Consider the following 6,762-nt stretch of genomic DNA (forward strand, 5'->3'; position numbering starts at 1 on the left):
TATATCCATTTGTAGCATCTCATTATTGGTTAATCTCACCTCATTAAATACAGTTTCACATTCTCCCAACTGCCAGCTAGAAACTAGGTGACAGTAATTACTGACATGCAAGTCAGAGCAGATACCTGATGAGTCCAGCTTGCTACTTGCTCCTCCAAGCTTCCAACTTGGACACCAGTCCCAATATCTCAAGGCATACTCAATAGACAATGGCTGCACACATTTCCCATCTGTGGATGTTGGCATAGGACATGTATCAGCCTTACTGCATCTGATCCACTTACAATATGGCTCTGTGCTGCATTGCTGCACTTTGGAGTGCACCGCACCTCTTGTTAAAATGCTGCTGTAGGCAAAGAAGTATAAAATGTAAGAGTAGAAGGGGAACATTCAATCCATCACAGTTTGCTTCTCAGTGGGATTATGGCTGATCTGATCATCCTCAACTCCACTTTCCTGTCTTATTGTCATAATCCTTTCTTCCCTCACTGACTAAAAATCTGTCTATTTCACCCTTGACTTTACCCAACTGCATGACCTTGACAGAGCTTTGTTCTAATATTTTCCTACTTACAGAGGTTAAACTAACTGGCCTCCTCATGCTTGTTTTATGTGTTCCTCCCATTGGCAGTTTTTGCATCCTCTGGAACATTAATCCGGGATGGACAGAACTGGCAACTTAATGTTCCAGGGTATAGATGCTATAGGAAGGATAGAAAAAGGGCAAGAGAAGATGGGGAGTGGTGTTTTTGATTAGTGATAAAGTTACGGCTGAATTTAGGGAGGATATTCCTGGGATTACGTCCAGGAAAGTTGTTTGGGTGGATCTGAGAAATAAGAAAACGATGATCACCTTATTGGGATTGTACTATAGACACTCCAGTAGATACTATGAAATTGAGAAACAAATTTGTAAGGAGATCTCAGTTATCTGTAAGAATAGTATAATGGTTATGGTAAGGGATTTTAACTTTCCAAACATAGACTGGGATTGCCATAGTGTTAAGAGCTTAGATGGAGAGGAATTTGTTAAGTGTGTACAAGAAAAAAATTCTGATGTGGATGTATGTACTAGAGAAGGTGCAAAATTTGACCTACCATTGGGAAATAAGGCAGGGCAGGTGACTGAGGTGTCAGTGGGGGAGCACTTTGGGGCCGGTGACTATAATTCTATTAATTTTAAATTAGTGATGGAAAAAGATAGACTGGATCTAAAAGTCCAAGTTCTAAACTGGAGGAAGGCCAATTATGACAGTTTTAGGCAAATACTATCAAACATTGATTGGGGGAAGATGTTCACAGGTAAAGGGACAGCTGGAAAATGAGAAGTCTTCAAAAATGAGATAACCAGAGTCCATAAACAGTATATTCCTGTTAGGGTGAAAGGAAAGGCTAGTAGGTGTAGGGAATGCGGGATGACAAAAGAAATTGAGATTCTGGTTAAGAATAAAAAGCAGAGATCAAGTGAATCCCTAGAAGAGTATAAAGGTAGTAGGAGTAGACTGAAGAGGGAAATCAGGAGGGAAAAATGGGGACATGAGATAGCTTTGGCTTATAGGTTCAAGGAGAATCCAAAGGGATTCTACAACTACAGTAAGGACAAAAGGGTAAGTAGGGATAGAATATGGCCCCTTAAAGATCAGCAAGGCCATCTATGTATGGAGCCACAGAAGATGGGGAACATTCAAAACAAGTATTTTGCATCAGTGTTTACCGTGGAGAAGGATATGGAAGATAGAGAATGTGGAGAAATAAATAGTGACATCTTGAAAAATGTCCATATCCCAGAGGAGGAAGTCCTAGACATTTTAAAATGTATAAAGATGGATAAATCCCAGGACCTGAGCAGGTGTACCCTAGAACACTGTGGGAAGCGAGGGAAGTGATTGCTGGGGCCTTTTCTGAGCTATTTGTATCATCAATAGTCACAGGTGAGGTGCCGGAAGACTGGAGGTTGGCTAATATGGTGCCATTACAGAAGAAAGATGATAAGGAAAAGCCAGAGAACTATGGACAGGTGAGCCAACATCATGGCGGGAAATTGTTGGAGAGAATCCTGAGGGACAGGATTTACATGCATTTGGAAAGGCCAGGACTGATTTGGGATAGTTAACATGGCTTTGTGTGTGGGAAATCATGTCTCACTAACCTGATTAAGTTTTTTGAAGAAGTAATGAAAACAATTGACGAGGGCAGAGTGATGGATGGGATATATATGGACTTCAGTAAGACATTCGTCCAGGTACCTCATGGTAGACTGGTCAGCAAGGTTAGGTCTCATGTAATACAGGGAGAACTAACCATTTAGATACAGAACTGGCTCAAAGGTAGAAGACAGAGGGTGCTGGTGGAGGGTTGTTTTTCAGACTGGAGGCCTGTGACCAGGGGTGTGCCAGAAGGATCAATGCTGGGTCCACTGCTTTTCATCATTTATGTAAATGATTTGGATGTGAACAAAGGAGGTATAGTTAGTAAATTTGCAGATGACACCAAGATTGGCAGTGTAGTGGACTGCAAAGAAGGTTACCTCAGAGTACAACAAGATCTTGATCAAATGGGCCAATGGGCTGAGGAGTGGCAGATGGAGTTTAATTTAGACAACTTTGAGGTACTGCATTTTGGAAGCAGATCAGGGCAGGACTTATACACTTAATGGGAAGATCCTGGGGGCTTTTGCTGAAAGAGATCTTGGTGTGAAGGTTCATAGTCCCCTGAAAGTGGAGTCGCAGGCAGATAGGATAGTGAGGAAGGGGTTTGCTTACTTGCCTTTATTGATCAGTGCATTGTGTATAGGAGTTGGGAGGTTGTTTTGTGGCTGTACAGGACATTGGTTAAGCCACTATTGGAATGCTGCATGCAATTCTGGTCTCCCTGCTATAAGAAATATGTTGTGAAACCTGAAAGGGTTCAAAAACGATTTACCAGAATGTTACCAGAGTTGGAGGGTTTGAGCTATAGGGAAAGGTTGAATAGACTGGGGCTATTTTCCATGGAGCATCACAAGTTGAGGTTTATAAAATCATGAGGAGCATGGAAACAGTAAATAGACAAGTTCTTTTCCTCAGGGTAGGGGAGTCCAAAACTAACGGGCATTGGTTTAAGTTGAGAAGCAAAAGATTGAAAAGGAATATAAGGAGCAATGTTTTGACACACAGGGTAGTGCATGTATGGAATGACCTATCAGAAGAAGTGCTGGAGGCTTGTATAATTACAACATTTAAAAGGCATCTGGATGGATATATGTATAGGAAAAGTTTAGAGGGATATGGGCCAAATACTGGCAAATGGGACTAGATCAGTTTAGGAACACTGTTGGCATGTATCTATTTCCATGCTACATATCTCTGTGACTCCATGATTCAATAATCTCAGGATTTTTGGAAGATTACTACCAATAGCATCCACTTGCTCTGTAGCTATTTCCTTTAAAACCCAAGGATGCAATCCATCAGGTCCGAGGGACTTAGTGGCCTTTTGCCCATTAGTCTCTCAAATGATTCTTCTCTAGTGTTAGTTATTGCTTTATATCCTGTTCCTTTAGCCCCTTGATTATTTAGTATTCTTGGAAAGCTATTAATGTTCTTTACTGTGAGGACTGATGCATTTCCTGGTTTACCCATTATTATTTCCCTAGTGTGGTTCTCTAAATGAGCCTATGTTCAGATTGACTTCTCTTTTCTTTTTCTTATATTTAAAGAACTCTTGCTGTCCATTTATAAATTAATTGCTAGCTTGTCTTCACACTTTACTTTCTCCCTTGCTTTTCTTCAGTCATCTTCTATTAGCTTTTAAATGTCCCAATATCCAGTTTACCACTAACACTTTCATTTTCTTTTCATCAATTTGATACTATCCTTAACTTTCTTGGTTAAGTATTGTTTCTCACTGGGATATATCTTCTAATCAACTATTTCCTTAAATATCCTCAACTTTTATTTTGGCTAAATCGCTTTCCCAGTCCACTCTACCCAGCTCTGCTCTCATCCCTCATCAAGTACCCTTACCCTTATTTAATTCTGGTGTACCTGTTTCTGACTCAAGTTTCTCATTCACAAATTGAACGCTAAATTCCACTATATTACCATCATTATCCTTAAAGGATCTTTGACTCTGACACATTAAACATTACTAGATCCAAAATAGCCTGATTCCTTGTGGCTACCCTACTGATTTGATTTTCCCAACGTATGTGAAGATTACAATCAGCCATGATTAATGTCCTGCCGTTTTAACATGCCCTTTTTATCTTCTGATTTATTCTCTGTCCCACACAGTAGATGCTCTTAGGAGTCTTATAGACTACTCCTAACAGTGTGTTTTTCCACCTGTTATTTCTTACCTTAATCCACATGGATTGTACATAAACCGATTCTAGATCCTGGATCTTACAGTAGATTACTGACCTTAAATTTTAATGGTTAAACATGCTCCAAATGTGAGGGTTAGTTTCCTTAACCAAACAATAATAGCGAAGTAAAAGCAAGGCAAGGTGAGGATGGGTGCTGATACACAAGGTGTGAAACCTAAAAAGCATCTTGTTGATCAGAAGGCCATTTTAAACAAACCTGTACACTGATAAGGAGATAAGGCTGTAAAGAGACGTTTGAAGAGAGTTATGCAAATCATTTGTTTGGAAGAGGAAATCTGAATAGCATGGATAACCTGCTATACTCTCTACAGTCCAAAGCAAAAGTCAGAAATAAAGTGAACGTCATAAAGAAACTGAGAGTAAATCTTCTCCTGGTGCTGAATGACATGGGCTATGGAGAGAAATTTGAAAGAATTGAGAGAGAAGTGATGCCTTTCCTAACATCAAGATGAACAAGTTGCTTTTTCTAACTAAGTTCTGGATGTCGAAAAGGCTTTCTCACTTGTGATCAGTGAGTGGCCCATTAATGAGGAACAACATTCACTGTCACCCTTATTGTTACTTAATCTCACCTTATAATTATACTGTCCTATTCTGCCACCAGCTGGATAGAATCTAGGTTCCGAGAGTTTCTGGTGACTTTAGCTTACAGCATTCTCCTCCAGATCTCCAACGTGAACATCCAACACCAACATCTCAGGGCACATTTAAGGGCAGTGGTTCCATGCATCATACAGCCATGGAGTTTGTGCTGCTGGCACATCTCTGAAGAATTTACGTAACATATCTTCACTTTAATGCTGCACCTACATTCTGTCCATAAAAATGACCCCAAGCTTCCAGTTGCCTGCCACTTCAACACATCACCATGTTCCTTGGCCAATCTCTCTGTCTCAGGACTGCTACAATATTCCAGCAAGGCTCAGCACAGGCTGGAAGAAAAGCATCTCTTTTCCCACTTGGGAACCCTGCAGCCTTTAGGTTTCAATATCGAGTTCAATAGTGTTAGGGCCTGAGCACCTTCTCCCATGTTCTGTACCCACCTCCACACTCCATGCCATGTCATCATATGGCTGCTTTCTGCACAGCCAACCCATTTTCACCCACCTATGATTCCCATTAGCAGCTTTTCTTTCCCACTGGCTGACACTTTGACTACCTAACTGTCTTTCTGTTCTGCTGGGCCCCATTCCACCTATTGCTTATTCCTTTACCATCCATTATCTTTAGCATTTATACTATCTTTTTCCTAGTTATCATCAGTTCTCAAAAAAGGACACTGGACCCAAAACATTGTCTTAGTTTTCACTCTACAGATGCTACCAGACCTGCTGAGTTTCCCCAGCATTTCTGTTTTTGCTCACAGTATCTCTACCTTGCCTTTTAGCATTTGCTCCCTCAGCCATGCTCATAGCTAACACGCTGACACTGCTTTTGTCTTGACTTGCCTTTTAGCACAGACACGAGGCCAAGAAATGTGTCCAAGTTGTCCACAGTCATTGGTCAAAGGGTGAACATTTCACCGAATAGGTCAAAACAATGACTGCAGATGCTGAAAATCAAATACTGGATTAGTGGTGCTGGAAGAGCACAGCAGTTCAGGCAGCATCCAACGAGCAGCGAAATCCACGTTTCGGGCAAAAGCCCTTCATCAGGAATGAAGGGCTTTTGCCCGAAACGTTGATTTCGCTGCTCGTTGGATGCTGCCTGAACTGCTGTGCTCTTCCAGCACCACTAATCCAGTATTTCACCGAATAGCACAGTTCAGCAGCAATCTCAGTCCTACACCACGTACCGATCATTAACATGTCAAGCATACTGCTTGTGCTATGAACAAATATGCCCCATCTCAAATCTAAGGAGAGTCATCTTCAGCCAAATCCAGGGGGGTACCTTTCAGTCAGAGAGTCCTGGCACAATGAGTCAAAGACAGCCTCCAATAGCGGTCCAGAGGATAAGGTATGATTATTTGGCTGCGTGAGTGGTCAGTATTGTTTTTGGAGGGGTGAAGAGCAAAATGTCTGGCACCCCAACACCCTTTCAGCTCTTTCTGCTCCATTGTAGACCTTTTTGTTCTGCAATGAGCAATTGGGAGGTTGATTGAGATGAAACTGGGTGACACTTCTTTTAGTGCTGTGGGAGAAATGCAGTGAGATCTCTGGAGTGAAGGAATAGGCAGCACAGGGTGCATGCAGGGTCAATGGTGTGGGGGTTAGGTGGGTAAGTGCCAGTGAGGGAAGATGTTGCATGGAATAGTCAGACTGATAGAGCATTGACCAAAGAGGTGTGTGCAGTAGCAGAGATGGAGTGAGTGTGAGATATCACAGAAAAGTTGACATTTACTATTGTAATTAACCTTCTTTACGCACTGCTGAGACTGCACCGACATGGGT

The sequence above is a fragment of the Chiloscyllium punctatum genome, chromosome 8 (genome assembly GCF_047496795.1).
Source record: "Chiloscyllium punctatum isolate Juve2018m chromosome 8, sChiPun1.3, whole genome shotgun sequence".
Lineage (NCBI taxonomy): Eukaryota > Metazoa > Chordata > Chondrichthyes > Orectolobiformes > Hemiscylliidae > Chiloscyllium > Chiloscyllium punctatum.